The following is a 22,553-nucleotide window of genomic DNA, read 5'->3' on the forward strand; positions in this document are numbered from 1 at the left end:
GCCCATTCATCATTAATTAAATCGCCCAATATTCATCAGAATAGTCGCAACTGCAATTGCTATAGTGTTTAAGACAGGGGTGTCGGCTCGGTTTCTGTCTAATCAACAGCGTAGCAAGAAATGACCCATACTTTAACAACACTGCTGCGACTGGCATGGCAAATTAGATGCAATCTAAATGGCATCATCTGCATGTAAGACCAGCGTATTCTCTGAGCTACGCTAATTTCATTCCAGAAATAGGCTAACGACATGTGACAGCTACAACGAGACGTTCTCTGGTTAGCATAAAGTGCAACCTGGAGAGACTGCAGCCCAGACGCCATTCATGACTGAGCGTGAAATGATCAATAATTATCGCATTTAATTAAGATTGCGGCTGAGGGGTTACTACGAGAAATACAGAGATATGCAAGTGGTAATACTGGTTAATCCATTTTACTACATGACCATTACAAAGAATATGTAATCATTTTAACCAAATGTAACCATCATAATTTAATAAAGCATTAGGATGTAGAAATATATACATTTTAAATATACTCCTGATCACCAAAAAAGAGCTTGACATGATATTTTTATTGATGTTTGATGATTGAAATACAGTTATAGGAATCACATTCCATTGGTCAAAACATTCTCTTAAGTCAAACAGGGTTCACAGAAACAATTTTTCAAAGGATCATGAGTATTTTCTCAATGAGAAGTTAAATATCTAGACAAAGTTCACGTGAACCTTCTGCCCCTCATGACTTAGTAATAATACTTTAAGAAGGCTTTCAAAAAGAACAATTTTCAACATTCCTTTTTTAAAAACTAGGATGATTTATTTGGCATCAGGTTACATTTCTCATTGTGTTACCTTTATTTCACTCCACTGGTTTCAGAAGGAATGTAAACAAAAGAGTTGACGTCCAAAGACTATATCGGACTGTTTGACCTCGCAGGAATATTGCTGATGACATTTATTATTATCTTCCTGTTGTCTCTGGGATGTACTCTACTATATCCATAATGTTGAAACACAGCAAACAACCCAGAACTCATTGTAGTATGTCCCAGCATACACAGTTGGCCAACGACAATGGAGGCTGAAGAATCCTAATTTATTCCTTTAGTAGCTTAGCATTCTTTTATTTTCTGGGAACTGTCCTGCTATCTCAACTTAATGTGCCACAGTAACAGTTCAACTATGTGCTTTAGCCACATACTGTGTTACCAATTGAGTAATACCACTACTTTACTATCGATCAATGAGTTGCACAACACTGACTTAAACTGCATTGATGAGAATCAACATGTCAATCAATGCAATAAAAAAAAAAAAAGCTTACAAAAACTTTACCGATAGAATCCCGCCCTCTACTCTAAAATACACTAACAACTTAATGTCATTAGAGGCAGAGCTCGGCAGATACGCAGTGAAAATTAATGTTTAAAAGAGAGCACTAAGATATTTCAGTCACCTTAAACCCGGCTTCACGGATACGCTCTGCTGAAAATCCTTCCATCCCAACATCCAAGCTCCTTCTATCAGTTTCTGCAGAGAGTAACTGCCCCGCCTCAGCAACAGTCTGACCAATTTAACAGCAATACTGAACACTGCCTTCCAACTACAGGTCAGAGTAAACCAAATCACAACACTAGACTTAAGGAAGTCTAGTCGGAGTCCAGTAAAGAAGAATCCTAACCCCAAAATATCTCTTGACTGAGATGCAATTCAGAGATCCTAACCAGGTGAAAGCGAGAATAAACTAATAAAGAAGAATCAATGAGGGGTTTGTCTTGCAGTAGGTAAGGTACAAAATCATTACTTTAGGTAGATACACTCAACTGTAATTTGAGGTTTCAAAGGACAACATCTAACACGTATGACCTTGAAGCTACACAGATGTTGGGAATGTACAGTTCTGCAAACCATAAAGTTAAGCCTCAGCTTCCTACAGCCGTAAATAAAAAGGATAGAAGTCATGGGCGATTGGGTGGGGATGTTCACTGTATATTTGGTTAACGATGCAAATTGCTGCAGTTCGGGTCCTGACAATGAGGATGGTCTTTGCCAAGTTTGCATGTTCTTCTTGTGTGGATGCAGGTTTTTGCCTCAGGTTGCCTCTCACAGTCCAAAAACATGCATCTGGATTATTCTTGACGTATGAATGTGAGTTTGTGTGTCGTTGTTTGTCCCGTAATGGAGTGGCGACCTGTACAGGCTGGACCCTGTCTCCACCCATAGTCTGTTGGAATCATCTCAACCCTGAGTCTGCAACCACGAGTTGCATAAATCGGTATGAAAAATGAATTTACTGCCCTGCACTCTCAAAATATCGGTCTGAACTTTCCTTTGATGACTGTGGAGCGATGTTCTTTGTTACGCATATTTTAATCTTTTCATGAGATGCGTACGAATTCTTACAGGATTATCATTATGCCTCTGAGTAGCATGGCTGATGTCGGCACAATGACAATAAAGGTCTTATTATCTTGATTTCTGCCTAAGCTGTAGCTGGAGTCTCCACCAATTACAGAAAACCCTAAAAGAGAAAACAGACATATCAAAATGTTCTCTTAAGTATTTTCACTACATGAAAGCAAGCCATATAAAAGCAGTTATTTACATGTTCAATACCTTAGTAGGTAAAGATCACAAAGCTATTCATATCCGAGCTTGGAACTTCAAATGACACAATATATTGCTTGGCAGCCATTAGCAATGACCTTTCCTTCCATGCAGCCTTTTATGATTGCCATTATTGAGATGTGCCATGATCATTGCTTTTATAGCTGCATTTTGCTTCAAGTTATTTGAAGACACCGACCACTAATCACCGTGCAAATACTTATGTTTGCCCTTGTGAAAGCACGAGGCAGTAAATCTCAGGTATAATGGGTATTATTGCAGCAAGTGTGCAATTAGTGACTTGCATGTCCATTGCTGTGACCCCCATTTACTCAATACTACATTTACTACATTTGATATTTTACCACCGTTGTTTGGGATGGAAAATATTTCACACAACAAAAGTGTTAAAATCTTAAATATGAGTGAAAGGGAAGAAAAAAGCAGCCCCTTTAGGCCTCATAAAAAGCTACATTGAGCATCTGTAATTAAACTGAACTCGCCCTCTGAAGTGTGAGAGAACCTGATGGAGCCCCTTCAGGTCTTCTCTCAGGCTCATACTGGCCTCCTGCATCAGCTGCTCTTGTTGGAACAACTGTAAGTTGCAACAGTCAATAAGCAGCAACGTCATACCCTAGAAATAACTCCTTTGTAAAAGCACTTACTATTGAAACACGGAAATGCTTGATTTATATGCATTAAATACTGAACGGCTGCACAGGTATTGTTGTAATCCTCGTTAATGGTCTCGGCAGACTGACTGAGTCACACCAATTATCTGATAAATCACACACACACACACACACACACACACACACACACACACACACACACACACACACACACACACACACACACACACACACACACACACACACACACACACACACACACAACATGATGGACAGGCTGGACTGCAGACAGAGGAAACTGTGTGCATGACAAACACCCTTCCCTTTTATCTCAGTCTTCATTAAACCCAAGAAATTGAGAAAAGAGCAAATTAGGATCACAGTAAATAGCGTCGACATTTCCGAGCTATTTGTTTTTGTTATTTTTTTGGGGCCAATGACATTTAGCGGCAGTCAGCCATTTAGCTTTTTTTTGGAGGGTGGGGGTGGGGGGGGGGGGGGGGGGGGGGGTGGATAACGCCCCCAGAAATCTCACAGATTTGACAAGATGAAACTAGTTCTGCACAGCATTTTCATCTCAGATACAGATAAAAGGAACGTTTTTTTAATCTCAATGATTAAAATTCAAACTATAATCCTATTTATTCTAAGCAAACCTCTTCACGGTGAATGTATAGTATAGTATGGTATAGTATAGTATAGTATAGTATAGTATAGTATTGTAGTTTAAATTGTAACTTATTGATTGTTTCACAGTAGCATGTTATATACAAAATGTTACTTCCCAGCATTTTTTTTTTTATCCACAAGCCACTCTACATATTCTCAGAAAAACATTACAGTGAAGCACAAACACCAGTGGGTGATCTCACACGCACACTAATTTAAACCTCCTCAGAACATACAAAGCCACAAGCGCTCTTTGATGCCCCTTGAAGAGGGTCCCAGACCCCCCCCCCCCCCCCCCCCCACAGACACACACACACACACACACACACACACACACAGAATATGCAAACTCCACGGAGAAAGGCAACAGCCAGTATTTGAACACGTGACCTGAAGAGAAAGCACTTAATCACTGTACCACTGTGAAACAGTTACAATATTCATAAAACAATCAGTGTAACGTAAATGTAGTCTAGTGTTTGTCAGTCTCACAGCAAGTTGTAATCCCTTTGCATGAATTTCTGTGGCTACTGTAGTTTTCTTCAACAGTCTAGAAACACATGTGGTGGGCTCATGATTGGCAAGTTAGAAATTGTAGATGGGAGTAAAAGTGAGCGACTGTCTGTCTGTTGCCCTCTGATGGACTGGTGACCTTTCCAAGTTGGATCCGGTCTTTCAGCCGGGACAGACTCCAGTCCCGAGGGATCAAACAAAGTACAACTGGAATTATGTCAAATATTATTTTTTGTTCACGTTTTGGAGAATGGATTGAGTCACTCCTTCAAAAATAAATAGGAAATAAACATGGTTTTTTTTAAACTAAATTTCTTTGACCTTTATGTTTCAACTACAGCACTCATTCAGAGGTTTTAGGCTCTAGTAGTATAAAAAAAATATTTACCTGAGGATAACTCAGAACTGCCTGCAATATTGCACAAATACTGAATTTGTCACACTTTGTCACATTAAGGTGAAAAGATGTTATTGTCAATTCAAAAAAGGCAACAACCAATCGAGTTGGAATATCCAGTAGTCAAGCCAATAAAGCACAGTTTATACACTGCAACACTGGTGATAAGAAACAAGAAAGAAAAGTAACTAACAAACCGAATTAAAGCCAGAAAAGAAACAGGGAAACACGAGCTGGCTCTGGACAAGTGGGAGCCCTGGGCAAAATCATCTTTGAGTGCCTCTCTCTTGAGGCTCTCCTGGAGCCAAGTAATATGAAAACAACCCACATACAAGATCCATCTGTTTATTCCACACAATGAACAAAGACAAAATCCCTATTAACCCAGATGCTCCGCTATATACAGAGAGGGTTTACAATAAAGACTGATAAATCACAGCTTTCTGCTTTAGTGCTATAATCACATTTTCACAGAGGACCGTTGTTGAGATTTCACAGTACATTTACAGCGACGACTAAAAGAGTGGGTGACAGACAATGGTGAAAAATACCCAGATTCAAAGATTCATGAGCATCATCTGCACTGAAGTCTGCTGTTGTGTGCATCTGTGGCGCCGTGACCTTCAGGAGACGATGAAAGACAACAGGCTAGGAAGTGTTTTGACTTTCAGTTCTAAGCAGTGTGACGCTGTGACGCTATTTGGATAATGAACAGTCCTAATAATGTGGGTCAAAACACAGGCACTCTAAAAATCACTTGGCAATCAATTCAAATGCCAGCAATTGGTCCCGGGCACGGGAAGAGAAGACATGCAGATACTCGGAGTCGAAAGTGAGCAAAAGTGAAGGTGAAAAGGTCATCACCACACTAAGTGTTAGAATAATAATGCTGTCAATGTTTGTGGAAGTAAATTGTGAGCCGGAGGGCGAGGGGCTGATTAGAAACCCGCACATTCACACAAGGCTCAAGAATTCAGTGAGCAGTATTGATCAGTAACCTTATTAACTCCTTTTCCAGTTGCATTAATCTGGATATCTGTGCCTTTAATGACTATTATGGCTTCGGTGGAGGGGAATATGTGTCACACACCGCTGAGACCTGCACAGTGAAGTGTGTGGTGTGATTTGGCCTATTCCTAGAGACTCAAGTTTTTTTCTTTTTTTTTTTTTCTTCTTAATCTCCCACCACACTCATGACTCCATCTCTGCTGCTATCAGTTAATGAAGCCCGGTCTGGAGCACAGAGCTGCACTAAACCAATCTGCAGGACTCACACGGAGAGCAGAGGGGGATTTGTGGACAGCGAGACACTCACAGGCAGTTAGCTCGGGGGCACCAAGCTCCAGTTTACAATCTGATGTAGTCGATGTTTGACTCCACATACCAAGCGAGAAAAACCTAAATATGCTAATAGATTTATAAAGCCCAGAGATCCAGCAGATGTCAGAGGCAACGTGGGCACCGGGGAGGCATGCTGCTGGGGTGTAAAAGCCATCTGAAATTGAGTTGGCAGCGGGACCTCGGAACGAAACAAGTGAAAAATCTTGAAGATGGCTGGGGGAGAGTATTCCCCTGAGGTGGCTGGATTGCACCAAGAAGGAAGGAGCTTGAGCCCTGTGGGTGGAAGGTGCAGTCAGGTTCACTGCCTTCCACACAAGCCTATCAGTCTGAGTCTGGCTTCTCCAGAGGGAGTGGATCCCCCACGCTCAGCTGTCTGCGCTGAGCTGTTTTTCTCTCCGGGGGTAATTTGTGGCGCTGCGTGGTGAGACATCAATTCTTTCTGACGTGCAGAGAAAATAGGAACATTTAAAGGCCTTTATTTGTCATCGTTTTTCCTCGGACAAATTTATTACCATGGAGGTCGCTGGCCTTGAGGCACCCTCGCTCAGGGCTATTGTATATCTTTTTCATGCTCATGTGAGTGGCTCTTTGGATTGGTAAATACAGATGTATTTGGGGTCTCTCAGCTGGAAAAAGAAAACAACCAAAGAAACCAGCAAGCTCAGGCAAGCTTCCCCACACCCTGCCTGTTGAATTAGTTGATATTCTGTTGCACTTTCACTTTTGCAATTTCATGATTACAGATTTAATTGCAGCTCTCGTTTTCTGACGCTCACGGAGAAGTGCTCAAGAGCAACGAACAACACGGTGCATGGCATTCTGGACAAACTGCTAATATGCCAAGTTGGCTGCACGACGAACTCAGAACTGTGAATATCACCGGTTCAAATTAGCAACACAGCGGAATACATTAAACACAATGCCTGATTTATTCATATCTTGGATTTGATCGCAGTTCCGGCTCACAGCAGCTTCTTAACAGTTGGCAGCAAAGTTATGAGCGAACACACGTTGCAGCCGGATTCCTTGTCAATTTGACTTGGTTTCCCAGACTTCTCGCTTGAATAAATACTCCATCTGCCTGCGCTGATCTCATCACCAACATTGCATCTAATCCTCCTCCTCAGACAGATCAGACCATATTCGCTGATGATTCCTCTCCAAATCAGATGACATTCCGGATCTCACAGGGAGCATCAGACTTCACGAGTTCTTAAAGCTTCCAAGGTGACATTTTCATTGAAGCCCTCCCCTCATAACGGACCTTCCCCTCCCCTGCCCATCAGGAAAAGTCGGCGCGGTCACTTGCAGTGGTGCTCAAATTCAGCTGCTCACGAGGTCATCTGTCTCGTTCTGACATATGCACATACGTATTTATGTACAGACACGTACACAAAGCTGTGTACATATGCGCCCGCTTGACGCGAAACACAACAGACTTAATGCCATCGCACACAGTCGCATATGGACGGGGGAAAATAGATACAGACAGACACACACACACACACACACACAAAATAACACACATTTCTCACACTCTCCAATAACTAAAGAGGAGGGAGGAATCTCACAAAGGGAGTAATCCAGCACCAGGGAAAATGCCAAGTGTCTTATTAGTGGTTTAGTTGAGATGGCTGGGAATCGATGAGCGACCCGACTGGTCACACGGCACAGCACTCCCAAAGACACACACATCATGGCACTCAGACTGCACTATCCATCATAACAACACAACAACAACAAAAGAAAACTTCTCCACAGCTAAAGACTTTCTCGCTCTTATCCCCCTTCTGTTCTGTGCTTTGGGAGAGACGTGAGAGTGCTGCCAAGCAAAGGCACGAGCAACATAAGGAGTCCCTTATTTTCTTCTTCGGTCCTTGGAGATGACTCTTCTATTCCACCTCCATACTGCTGACAACTTCTTCTTTCAGGTTGTTTTTTTTTTTTCAATGTTGTTCCAGAAACACTTTTGCTCAACCAAAACTTATTTCTGATGTTTTGGTTTTTTTTTTTTTAATAAAATAAGAAGCGGTTGATCAAGGAAAGCTTGTAATTTTTTTTAACCCTGCTGATGCACACACATACATCAGAGCAGCCGTCTGGTGGAAGGACCCCAGTGGATACACTGGCAGCGAAAAGCAAAGCCGACTGTGCTTCCCTGGAAGAAACAGTGGTTGCTCATAAGTGCCTCAGTGGTGTTTACAGTCAGGTACCGAAAACAAATTCATCCTTCTTCTGTATCCGATTTATCTAAGGAAGGATCCCGGGGGGCAGGAACCAATGGCAGCTTGTATCAGGAAAAGTGTAGTGTAAACCATGAGCAGGTCGCCAGTCTACACGTGCACGGGCACATGTTTTTACCATGGAAGTATCCGATGAAAACCCACAAAGACCCCTGGAAAACATGCAAACAGAGAAAAACCCTGAACCCCGGAGCAACCGAGGACATTGGGTGACGAGATCGCTGATGCTCCATCAAATGTATCTATCAATAAATTTGAAAATGACAAAAATGACAAATTGGCGTGTTTATTTTCATCATTCTTGATCAATGTTGGTGAAAAAAATACTGTCATAAATAAACAGTACTGTAGTCGCACACAAAAATGCTAATAAAAGGAATACCTACCAGATGTTACACGTGACAAGTAGAGAGTGACAGGTGGAAGTATTATTCAAACCTTTGACATGTAAAATCTGTATTGACATTCTCTAAGGCATTGGGATGAGCTGTGTGTGCGTTTGAATTTGGCGTGCGGCTTAAAAAGTTCCTCAGACAATTTCAAATGAATTGAAGTAATGTGAGAAAAAGTTAAATGCAAGTTGTGTGGATTCGAAACAATCATCTATTTGTACAAAACCGACCGCCTCTGTGGATTCAACCGCGAAGCAGAGTGTTTTTAGTAGCAAAAGGTGAGTGCAAGACTCCCAACAACGCTATCACAGGATGTGCAGGCGGCTGCTGTGGCTGTCAAAGTGTCAAAGTGTATCGGTCCATAATCAGGAACAGGTTGCACACATTTGACCGGATTTGGAGCAGCAAATGGAGAAAAAAAACCCCAAAACAAACAGAAAATGCTTTTGGTGTGCAGAGAGAGCGAACCGAAACTTTGCCAGTGAACAAGGTGAATTCATTGCGCCACCGTTTTATTGACACCGTTTCAGAGAATGTTGAAATTTGACAAATGTGTCAAAATAGCTCAACTATTTCCCTGTTTCCACGGGTACAGCAAACGAGCAAAAGTTTATGTCGTCATGAGTTGTGTTGGAAGGTGTTATAGAGAAACACCGTTTAAGTAACTGGTCAGATAACTTTTTTTTTTTTTAATAAGTAACTAGAAACCTTATTCAATTACTGTTTAGCTCAGCAAAGATAACTGGAAGTTACAACCTGGAAACGATCATAAAAGTTCATATTGTGATGTAACCTTCACTCAATTGTACTTGCTCCCAAAGAACTCGTGAAAGTTTGTCCTTTGCCCATCAAAAGCTGCGTTTAATTCCTCTAATCATGCAAGCAGTTTCTCTCCAGCTTGAACTGACTCGGTTTTAAGGCTTGTGCTCCCCACAGCCACACTAAAAGTGACAACCTGTGTGATTAATGAAAGATTTAAGTGGAGATTTGGTACGAAGCAGTCAAGATGACACATTTCAGTGTTTTTCCTCGGCCTCTTTCCCATCATTAAGCAGGCTGCCATAAAAGTTGCAGAAAGAGCCGGGACAAACAAGGTTATTCCACGTGAAAGGTGTGCAGATTGTAAGACATAGAGGGAAACAGCTGGTGGGTAATGGCTGCTTCTGGAACAGGGCCGCTGCAACGCTGACCGTCTTTCACTCCGCTCTCCGTTCTCATCAAGTACAATGTTGACTGCGCTGCTCGTCTGGACTTCCTGATTTACCTTTTGGTACATACCTGCGCTCAGCTAGAAAATGAGCTTGAAAACATTGAGGTGGCCCAGGGGACCGATTGTAGCCCAGTCCCTAAAAGAGCTATTTGGTCACTGGTTTTTCTAAAGTTCCGCTCAGCTGATTTACAGTTGTTTGGAAGTTGTAAGTGATTTATGTTCAATATGTGGTCACTTATTTGACTTGTACTAATGTGCCCCTAAGTTTGTGAATTAAATCGCGTGGCATGCATCTCACTTGATATATTTGCTGGTCAGAAGTAACAAAAGATATTTCAATCTTAGACAGAAACAAAAAAAAAAAAAACCCACAAAGAAATTCAACATGTTAATGGTACCATATCAATCCCACTTTAAATGAATCAATAAATACAATTACCACATATAAAAGAAGGGCATTTAATTCAGGTGGGAACAAGACATTGTTAGAAAATCAAACATTGGATCTCTATCCATACTACTATTTTCTTACTTGCTTAGTTTGAAATAAAGGGGATACAAGGAAGCCTATGGGCATTTCTGTCCCCTGCAACATCCTCCAGCTAACCCAAGGGGACCCAGAGCAATTCCCAGGTCAAGTGAGAGATATAATCTCTCCAGTGGTTCCTTTGCTGCCCTGAGGGTTTGTCCCAGTTGGCTCACCCCAGTACAGACAGTCCCAATAGAAGATGACTGGGGGGTGCGGGGGGACCTTCTGAGGTGCCTGAGTCTCATGGACAGTCTCCTGTCGGAGTGGAAGAAGAGCAGCTCTCCACTGAGTGTCCCCTGAATGGCCGAAGCCCTCACCTTGTTACAAGGACTGCAGACCACTACTCTGTGACCGCCTCCATATCCAATCTTATTCTTTAGGTCATGACTCAAAGTCCATGACCACAGGTAAGTGTTTTTTCTTCTGGATTATCTCACTCTGGTACAGTAACCATTCTCATCTCAACTGGAGCTGATTCCTCGATCCCTCTTGATAAGTATCCTCGTAGACTGCGTTTCCCATTTCTTCATGAAGGCACTGTGTCATAAAGAGCCATGCACTCACATGTGGAGGTGTTGCATACCAACCACTTCACACTCAAGGCTTGAGAAACTCTTGTGATGGAGCCACAGAGACATTATCACTCCTCACAAAGCTCAAACCCTCCACCCAGCAGATACAAACGAGTGAATACACAGACTTTCCCCCTCTTTGGCTGCCATCAGAGCTGAGTCGATGTGAATAAACGCAATTGATAATCGTTCATCCGGACAGTAAAATCCATTTTACTCATATTTGCAACATGAACAATCAATTCCATGTTAGTTTGAGGTCTGAATTAAAGAATTAATTCTCATCTTTCAGCCATGTGCTCCATGTTATTTTGATGCTGCAAGAGCAATTGTTCTTCAAAGTCATAATTGTTAATCTGCTGGCCTGTGGTAACGGTATTGTCCACCGCAACCTTTTGTTAATTGGAAAAGTTTTAACAGACAATTGTCAATCAGTTGTTCTGAATTTTTGGAATCATTGATTTGTTCTCCCATTTCAAAAATAATCACATCATACCCTGTTTTCTTCTTTAATGTATAATTATATAGGTTAGTTTTATATCAGTTCTTACATCTGTTTACCTACCTATTACCTTGCTTCTTGTTCAGTTGTCCGAGTTTCATCGGGCAAAAGTGCAGCAAAACATCAGAGTTCAGCTTTTAGCTCCGACAGGAAGTGAAAGGAAGCCATGACAGGAAAGGAGGAAGTGTTTTTTTTTTTAAAGAAAGAAAATCTGCGGCTAACCATCAACAAATCATTTTTGTGTGCTTAGATTACTTTAATAAGTTCTTTTTGTTTTCAGATTTAAAGAATGTGTTGATGTTTGTACTGAGTTTTAGATTTTTTTAGTGCTTGCTGACATTTTCTTCGATCTATTTTTGTGTTTCATTAGTTATATTAATTTGTTTACGTTTTTATGTGACTAAAATCAGAGTAATTATGTCAGTTTTGACTTTTAAACCGTAAATAAGATATGCGTTCAAGCCTTTGTTTGACCCTTGATCTTTACAAACTTTCCACTGTGGCTTGAAAATTGGCCTATCTGTCAGCCCAACACTCACATTCTGATTTACTTGTTAAATTACACAAAGTCATGCATTACCACTCAACAATGGCACTAAATGTAATCAATGCATCATAGAACAAAGAAAAATGTAGAACAAAACAAAAAAACACAATAAAATACTGCACATTACATGAATTCTGTCAATCCAGAGAAAACAAAGAGTAAGTCAGGTCCCACAGCATACCAATCTGACTGTTCTGGGTTTAGTTTTTTTTAAATAGTGTAGAAATTGTAAACAGTACTTTGAAACACAAACAGACACACAAACAAAAAATGATAGAAAGGCTTTTCTGCTTCATGTGTCTATTTCTACACTTCAAATTGGCATCTTTGTCATTCTGTCTTTCTCTAGATCTGAACCATTCTTGTTTTTTTTTTTGTTTGTTTTTCACCATCCAAAAAATATCAATAGAAGAGGACTGTGTGGCCCTGCTTCTATTGTTTCTTTTGCATCTGGTAATGATTCTGGCTAAAGAAGCACCCAACCATCAGTTCTTCCTTTATTTTCAGTGATGAGAATATTTTCTCACGTCTCTCACCCCGCCTTAAGGTGACAGCAGGCCTCTTTGTCATGCTTTCCTTCAGAAATCCATCTGTCACAGTTATTAGATCGGCAGGCAGAATAAACAGAGGAGTCAACAGAATGCAGCTTTTCTTCTTTTGTTTGTTTGGCAATGTGTTTTCATTGAAATTCTTTCCTGGGTTCCCTTTACTGTCTCTGTTAGGAGCAAAAACCTATTATTGTTTAGACATTCATCAGGGGTTCAATTTATGTCCTGTCTTTCATGTAAAATATCTAAAGGGTGCACACACTGGGTTTTTAGTCTGGCTCGGAGTGCCAGATGAAAGGTTCAAGCTTGGGTGAGCTTGAATATCTATGAACTATGAATGACAATCCCAGCGTTACTTTCATTTCTGGGCTAAATATCGTACTCATAGACCAGCAGTCAAAAGGCCTGCCGGACATTAATATCCCTCACAAAGTATTGCCTCCAGCGCGGCTACAAGAGAAAAACCCTGCCTACAAAGGCTTTCAGTGACAAAGACAAAGCCTTACATCGAGCAGGATGGAGGAAGTACAAGGGATAAATGAAGAGCTCATCCCCACCATAAATCCAACTTAATTCCACTGTCTAATCAGTATTCTGTTAAGGCACCTCTGTCGCACATATTTTCATCTGTTATAGTAACCTTCCACTGTGTGAGAGAACACCTAAAGTGGGAATATCTTTCTTTTGTAGCCACAGAGAAATACGGAGAATTTAAAAGTAGTCAAAGTACACGGACTAGATTTTATAAGGATACAAATGAGCCAAAGGAGGGACATTTTCAACACGAGTGTTGTATGGGGTGGAATTTCTCCATTTATAATTTGGAAGATAATTGGTGATGGTCCATGTGTCCATGTGACTATCTGTCTCTCCCGGAAAGACAACGAAGTCGACAATTCAGATGTCCAATTAGATTCATTTTCTATGATCAGAAAACATTATCTGAATCCTCAGTCATAACAACACAATGGAGCAATAAAGACTGACGTAAGCGGCTTACAGTGTACAAAACAGAATAATATAACGACAAGAATAGCAAAATCCTTCATTACAACTGATTCTATTATTACATTTTCGGTTTTGCATTGTAATGCAAAACGTTGTAACTCATTCCAACAAAAACGACAAATTCCATTTATTGAAGGACCCCGGCGTTTGAAGCGACGCCCGCGTCTTTGTGGACAAAGTTGAAAACACTTGTTTGTCTTCCATCCACAGTGAGCACGCACTCATATCTGAGAGATCTTCGCCAGGGAAGTGTGGAATAGTTTTGCGTTGTTGAAAGACAAAGACGGGAAAGAATTAAATCATTTTCATCAGCCTCTGATCAGCCGCCCTTCGGTTTGCTTTTTATTCTGCTCCGTTTTGCGCCTCTAAGACGGGTGAACCTAAACCTACGATAAGGAAACGGCTTGAGAGGAATGTGTGAAGCTTCACCAGGAGGCTTGTTAACCGTGTTCAGTCGCATCATTTTGACTTCTGAGTGGGGAAACAAAAATATGAACGTTATCAAACTGGGAATTTCCACTGGCCAATTGGGAGCCGTATAAGAAACAAATCTGACAATCACACAGCAGTCGTCTACGTGAGACCTATCATTCCGTAATAAAACAACCGTATCACTGTTTCATTAAAAAAACTAACTTGGTGACATATAGTTGAAATGATTCAGTGTTATTATAACATTAGGAGATATTTCATTGATTTGATTAAACAAAAAAATGCACATTTGAAACGGTATATTTCGAATCAGCACTAAAGAAATGTTCTAACTATTCTGATAATTTTGTTTTTTCAAAGGTTATTACAGCCTCAATCTGGGTTTAACTGGCAGTGACCATGTCACGGGTATCCCTCAGTGAGCAGCATCTTTTGTTCTAATCTGCATCCTTGAAAGTTACAGTACATACACCCCAGTACTGTGCACGTTACAGAAAAAACAGATAAATCATTTCACATATTTCTATATAAACTGGAGCAGAAGGTTTCCTATTCTTTGATCCGAATCCCGTGAGACCTGGTTGGACAGCACCTTACCTTACTCACAAGTACAACGTCTTTTCTGAACAGCCATGTGAAATCTTAGTTATACCTGGCCCTTTGTCATATATTTGCCACTTAATTTTCTAACCTCAGTGCACACACTATGTAAATGTTATGCTTCCTTGGGTCCAGCCCAATACCTGAGGGAGATTGCTGCGGAGGTGTACAAAAGGCCATCCAGCAGCAAAGTAATTGGGGAAATGGAAAGCCTGCTGATTAGCATGGAGATCAAAAGTGTTGTCGCGGAGCCAGACTTCAGCTAATCCCACAGCGGCTGGTTGGGTCAGCACCTTCCAAACAAACCTAACCAATGGACACACAGCATGAGCCACAGCAGTATTAGTTCACACTTTTCCAGAGGCTCATACAAATGGATGAAGTGATGAACATGCTTTCACACCGACAGACAAAACTGCTTCATACCACCCACATGCGGCTAGTTGGACTAATGTACGATCTAATCTAGAGTCTCTCAGGTGAGGCATCGCAGGTTGTTATTCTTGGGGTCATAATCTGTCATTTTATTTCGCTCCTGTGAGCCTTTTGATGAAATAATAGCTGGAGCCAATCTTAGCTGACAATGGGTGGAATCCAGGGTACACTCAGTCCATCACAGGCATCTATTACACACAGGTGGACACACACACACGCACACGCACACGCACGCACACACACACACACACACACACACACACACACACACACACACACACACACACACACACACACACACACACACACACACACACACACACCCACACACCCACACACAAAGCAATTCAATGAATTATCATTTATTTCCAGTCTCATTTTTCTTACATTTTTCCTCAGTAGGTGTCAGTTCAAGCATTGTCCCACCCACATAGGGCGATTCTGAAACAACAGTTCCATTAGTGTTGTGATCAGTGGTGATTGTAAAAGCCACGCACGCAGAGGAACCATGTGCGATTTCCACACAGACATTTAAAATGTCCCATGACTACAATGAATAAACGTGAAGCCAATAAATGTCCGACGGATGCTCAGGTGTGTGTGTAGCAGTGCAGTTGAAAACAGTTAGTATTTTCCAACTCCAAATATGTTTTCAAACTCTCCATGAGACTAAACGCCCATACTTAGCCGTGCGCTGGTCTCATCTGTTTGTTTATCTGGATCAGGACCAGGATTAGTGGTGCGCATCCATCAAAACTGGCATTAGGAAGAACAAACTGGTGACAAGATGTTCGTGGCTGTGCCGGATAAAGCGTGAGCCACAGTGGTTCCACCTCTCAGTTCGCAGGAGTTAAAAGATTTGTCGCGAACATCTTGGTGCCGAATGACAAAAGGGTATTTTCCAGAGTCGAGTAGATATTCAGTGGGTCGGCACACAGACCAGCAACACAGTAGGAAAAGGGTGGTCATTATGATTTGTTCCAGGATGGACTGATGTCAAATGGAAGGATCTCACCTACAAGTGAAATTTCAGAAAAACTGAGGTCGTGCAAAAGGTTCTATAATTGTTCATCATACCTCTCAACTTACTTCTCCAATAATTGCAGAGGATTCTGTGCCTCGTCTGCTGTACAATAATGTGCAGGTCTGATTGTACCTGTCAGCCTTATGCAACAGCGTTATGCCCACAGCTCCAGAAGGCCTGCTGCGTTAAAGGGTTCCTACCAATACACCCTCACGGCCACGTGTCTGGACTGAATTCATTTCTCTTTCATGACGCTCACACACACACACACACGTACGGTGCCTGATGCAATTATTGCCCGTACACCTCATGCAGATAAATGTGAACCGAACTGTAGCACCCTGCTGTTCTCTATTATGAATCGCCTCAAATGGGTTGTTACTTTCAGGCTTTCCGAACCCGCCTTTGACGTGAGTTATGGGATATTGTGGTGGTGAGCGCACGCTGCCAGGAGCCATCAGATGAGCTAATTATTGCTTCTTTCACTTTAATCTGCCTGGGGTTTATAAGTTGGACTATATTTCTTTTCTCTTTCTTTGTGGGCTTCTCAATCGACCGTGGAGACACTTGGGTTTACCACAGATTTCCTCTTCATTTTCAGCAGCGACCCTGGTAACACATACTGTGCTTTATTATTTTCTTTTTTGAAAATGTGTGATTTATTGATTTCAATTACTAATTTGAGTTGTTTGGGTTTTGTTTTTTTTAAATTAGGGATAATTCAAAGTACCACACCTTTTATATCAGCCTGATAAACTGCCATATTTCCATTTTCATTATTACTTCCTGCGATGATCTTGTGTGGAATAAGCTTTTCTTTTCTTTTTTCTCACATGAGCACCTCTCCTTGTGAATTAAATGAATGAAATTCCTAAGCTGTTCTCATCATAACAACATAACATTACCTTGGTTACACATACAGGAAAAAGGACGGCGCTGGCAATCCCTTCCCATCTGACATTTTGGATTTCAGTTGCATTAAAGTATACGTCGCATCTTGCTTCTCGACGACTGAGGTGCAACAGAACAGCTTTAATCTTCATGGACAAGGTGGCAAAGGAAGCTCGTATGAACGTTCGTCTGTATGGGGAGAAATCAGACCTTCGTGGACCAGACATCTTCATTATGAAGCCATGCCGTTGCAATGGGTGCAGTATGTGTTATAGCATTGTGCTGTTGAAAAAAAATGTTGTTTGGGTAGAATAATATATAGTTGGGAAACCTCAGGGATGTGATCTTTACACTGGCATTGTCACAGCAAGTAGGGAGGTTGGAGAGTCACTGCTTCTATTCCGGATTGGATTGTGAAGGAACTGTGTGTCATCTCAGGAGGACGATAAGTAAAACTGTTTGTTAAATACTACCATCGTCTCTCAATAAAGGGAAAACTATGGCGGTCCAAGATTGGCCTCAGATCATTCCGATGTTTGCTTTGTTTCTTCTGAACTGAAGTCTTCTGAACTCTCTTTATGCCACAATGGTCTCATTTCAGGAAAGCGTCATTTGCAGAGATATCGGTCACCCAGTATTTAGGTCAAACGCAAATTTGAATTCAAAAAAAAAAATTTTGGAAGTTCTAGTATTTTTTTTGACAAAGTATTAAAAAAAAACTAAAAAACACACTGATCATACAGTAAGTTAGATATTCTAATTATGAGCAACATAAAACAAATCTCAGTGAAACAATCAGTTAACTGTGCTGCCTGTTTGAAGCTGCGTGCTGCAGACGGTGGATAAAAAACACTCTTGGTATAAGCAGGGGTTTTATGGTTGGTTTAAAACAAAGTACTCTCAAGGTTTTTCTGGTTTCAAGATTGTAAGAAGGCAAAGCTATCTCTCAGCAGTATGGCACTTTTCGATTATCATCATTTTTGTTTGTAATCAGATCGACTTGTCAGGTATGAATTTAATGATTTTCATTTTTTTTACCCGATATGAAATGGGCTGAATTCACTCTGCAGATATTTCAACGACGGTGTGAAAGGAAATGTAAACCTTCCCATGAATTTCACGCAGTAAAGCGATAAATATATTAAAAGGAAACTCCAAAAATGCTTGCTTCCCGAGTGAAATTATTGAGATTTATCCTTTATATGACGTCCACTGAGATACCACTGATAGTGTTATCTAAGATATTTTAATACTTTGTCACGTCAATTACACACATTAAAATATGTTAAAAAGCATTACACTGAATAATTCACAATGTCTAACTTTGAAAGGCTCTAAAAAGGATGTTTTCTATCAAAGATTTGTTCCACCCGATTGACTACAAAGATGCTGAGTATTGTTTTCCCCCCAAAAATGTACACTAAATATGAGATTACCAAAGCAAGGAGATATGCATGTTTAAAAGCAGTTTGGAGTTTAAAGATGTTGACCAATTGGAAGGAAAAGATGTCGCTGGAGAAAGGGGGGACAGAATATACAAGAAGCTGCAGCACCTATCTCGATGTTCGGTGAAACGTTTTGACCATTTTATTTCATCAATGCAGAAGTAAGAGACTATGACATCGGGTTAGTATTACTCTGTAGTGTGCGGTCGTCTGCCACTGCAATGAGGCTACATCAAGCTGGAGAAGCTTAAGAATATGTTTTGTTTTTTTCAGATTTTTTAAGTAGGTAATTACAAGCTACCTCCTGCACACACTGTAATGTAACCTGAACAATTTAGTGTTTCCTCAGCTGTGCATTTTGTCAGGAGGTGTCCGCAGCAGTCTACTTCCAATTGTACTGTAGATTTCGTCCGTTTTTCACATCAGGTGAGCCCCGACATGAGGGACACGGACCCGGGGATAGGAACTATTGCCTTAAATCCCATTGGCGGTTTATAGATGAAAACAGAGCTGCCTTGTGTTGTTTCTTCTCTCCTCCCCATTGATTTAAGCCACAATGAAAAGTTGCACCACAGTCTGCTAATGAGTTTGCATCTCTCTCGTTAGTAATTATGGAAGGACAGTGCTAATTTGTGTAAAGTGCCAGTCTCCGTCTCTACTGTGATTTGGAAACAAGGTCTGCGTGCCCATAAAAATAAATGAAAATTAAAAAAAATTATAGACTAGATACATAAAATCACGGTTTAACGACTGCCCCTGCACAGCTTTGTGTTGTGTCTGTGCCTTTTTATAATTCGCAAAAGTGAATCAAGCATCATTCAACTACAAGCACATAAGCTTTTATTATTCCTTCTAATTATGAACCATGAAAGGAAATTTGATTGGGGCCACTCTTGGTGATTAGCATCTTCATCACTATCTTCATCGGGAAAAGGCCTGTAGGACTTTATGATACAACATCTTCTTCATCAATTATCCAATACAGATTTTATGGAATTTATTTAACTCGTGCAGGATTGGTTCATCATCTTCAGATCCTACCAAACATGAGGCTGCATGATGGTGTAGTAGTTAGGACTCCTGGGATCTTGTGGCTGTTCTCTCCCTCTGCATGGATAAGGGTACTCCAAATTTCCTCCCACTGTCGAAAAAACATGCATTTGCAAATAATTGGTGAGCCTAAAATTCCCTGTAAGTGTAGAATATGAATAACTGTCACTCACTCTTTGATTGTCCTGTGATGGACTGGTGTAATGTTAGTCACATTAGAATATAGAGTAATAGTAATAAATTAGATTTGGACATAATATTTGATTTGAACAAACATTATATATATACCCTCAGTGCAAACGCACTATGTATATATAATGCGTTACTATAGTTTTATCCTCTACATATTTATTTCTACCCCTGACATCTTCTCACATATGAAAACATAAAAATCAGGCTTGAATAAAGGCGTCTAATGACCCCTCCCTTATAGGGACACCAACAATGCTCTCATAACCACGGCTCTGAATGAACCGAATGAAAAAGCAGTTAATACTATATTTTTAATAATCATCATGGATCTGTATCTGGTGCTCATATATATTGCAGAGAAGATGTGAAGACATTGCAGATGCTTCGCCGTTCGATATCAGGTGTGGCCTGGGATATAACACAGATTCTTCGGGCATCGTCTGTGCTGCAGCGTCGGCCACTTGATAGTTTTGCCGTTACGGCAGCACATCGTAGGCTGAAGTAGTCCTGGCTATTTGTGACAGGCCAGATAAGTTCGCCTTCTCCTTTTTGACAGCGATAACGCCAACAATATTCCGCTGAAGTGACCGACATGGCTCCATTTTATTCGGATGTGATACGGCGTGACAGTTCACCGTTGAATGTTTTTGAGCCGCAGCTTTTAACACCGAGCGTTTATCTGTGTTCCTCATATCAGTAACTAAACGTGGATTAGTGAAGACTCTTTCTGCGGGGTGTGAAGAGAATCCAGCACAGTGTTGGGCATGTGCATCATTAAACTGATGTCTTACGATCCCTACTGAATCTACTGAACCATCGTTAATAATGTCGTCCCAGATTAGAACTAACACAATTACTGTGCCCTTCAGCGCAGAGGCAACAGTCCTACAATCCCAACGAATTCACCAGAGCCACCGAAAAAAAAAAAAAGCAACCAAAGCAATATAATAAAATCTACAAAGCGTGTCTTTCTAACATCTTCTTCATGATAACTGATGAAACAATTAAAGGTTTTAAGATAACCTATGGTTTTGTATTTCTGTTTAGCTTTTTAATTATCATCACTGTGATTTCCGTATTTTTGAAATAACTCCGTTTGACACCGTCCAGCATAAACCAGCCAAGCGTTTTTTTAACAGCCTGATGCACGCATGCAATCACAGCAGTATGTTTTTCGATCAATAAAAAAAAAAAAAACACAATGCAGAGCAGTACTCAGAGTAAGTCTGACACATGGTCAGAAGTCTCGTTTTTTTCTTTTTTTGTTGTTATGCGAAAGGTACACTCAGCTTAAGGTTACGTGTGTGTAGACCAAAACAACTATTGCCTTGACTTCACATCAGTTTATAAAATAAAAGGTTTTTCTGTTTTATCCAGTTACAAAAAGGCTGTGTTTGTGTGCATGTACAGATTAATTTGGGCATTAGATTAAGTGCTTTCAGTGATATAAAACCAAAGTTTATTCATCTTTGAAGGAAATGATTTCCATGAATTGAACTCAATTAAACTTTGCGGATGTTTTATTAGTTCTTTACTTAAGGGACTACTTTGAGTTTTGGTATTACAATTTCGGTTTGTTTCAAATACTCCCTTTAAATTCATTAAATTTCATATAGAAACAAAACTGTTGCAATAGACTTATATAAATAAACCGATTTAATCAGAATTCACATCCAATGAATCCAATTGAGTTTCAATTCTGCAGATGTAAGTAATATATACTGTAGCTATAATTAGAATATATTATAAGTAATCTTTATTAACCAGTATAATGAGAGGCAAATATTACCTTTAGCTTACTGGCTTTAGTCAAACTCACAAAGCAGCAAGTGAAGAGGAATTGGTAGTTTTCATTTCATTTAATCCAGAAGTCCAGTGAACAAGTGAGAAAACAGGCAGCTGGTTCCGTCGGCCTGCGGTTTGTGCCTGGACACGTGCAGACTGTGCCAGGCAGCGCAGTGACGGGACTGAGTCAGACACACTCGATGTTCAACCAACTTCAAGGTTAACAGATGGCATGGTCCATTAATGGTGTCTGAAATTCTATTACCAAATTCCTCCGGGCATGAACACGGGAAATATATTGTATCATTCAAAGTACAGGTAAGAAAGATTTATCAAACGGTTTGATGTCGACCCCGGCTCATAATTTCAAAGTCTGGATACTTTATTCTGAGGAAGGCTGCTTTCCATTCATGAAACACCTGTATTTCCCAAAGCTTTAAGGATAATTATTACGTTTTGATAATAAACAGGATATTAAAAAAAAACACAAACATACTTCTAAACTAATTCCCATTCCTACATTAACTACTATGGATTGAAGAGCATTGATTCATTCAGTCAAACAGCAGCCAGCACTGAGTCAAATGCAAAAGCATAGAGGGAACAAAGCGGCCGCCAGCCGAGCGGCGCTACGGAAACGCAAGACTGCCATCCTTTGGTGAAACGCTGAACGGGGCTTCTCCTCCCCGAGACGCAGCAGGCAGACAGCAGGATGTGGCACAGTCGCTAAAATAGGAGTTATTCTCTCTCCATTGCATTTATCTTGCGGGTCGAGCACAATTCCACCGAGTCTGTTTCTCTTTCTGTATAATGAAGGACTGTGATGGTGCTTTATCACTTGAACATCTTCATCCCCAACATTAGCTCAGATATAATGAGGGTTACTCAGAGGACGGGGGCCTTCTCTGCAGAATGATAAAAGACCCGAGAGTGCGCCGGTGACACTGCATCGGTCATTAGCCCGGCTCACTTTGCCCTT

The sequence above is a fragment of the Lipophrys pholis genome (genome assembly GCF_963383615.2).
Source record: "Lipophrys pholis genome assembly, chromosome: 13".
Lineage (NCBI taxonomy): Eukaryota > Metazoa > Chordata > Actinopteri > Blenniiformes > Blenniidae > Lipophrys > Lipophrys pholis.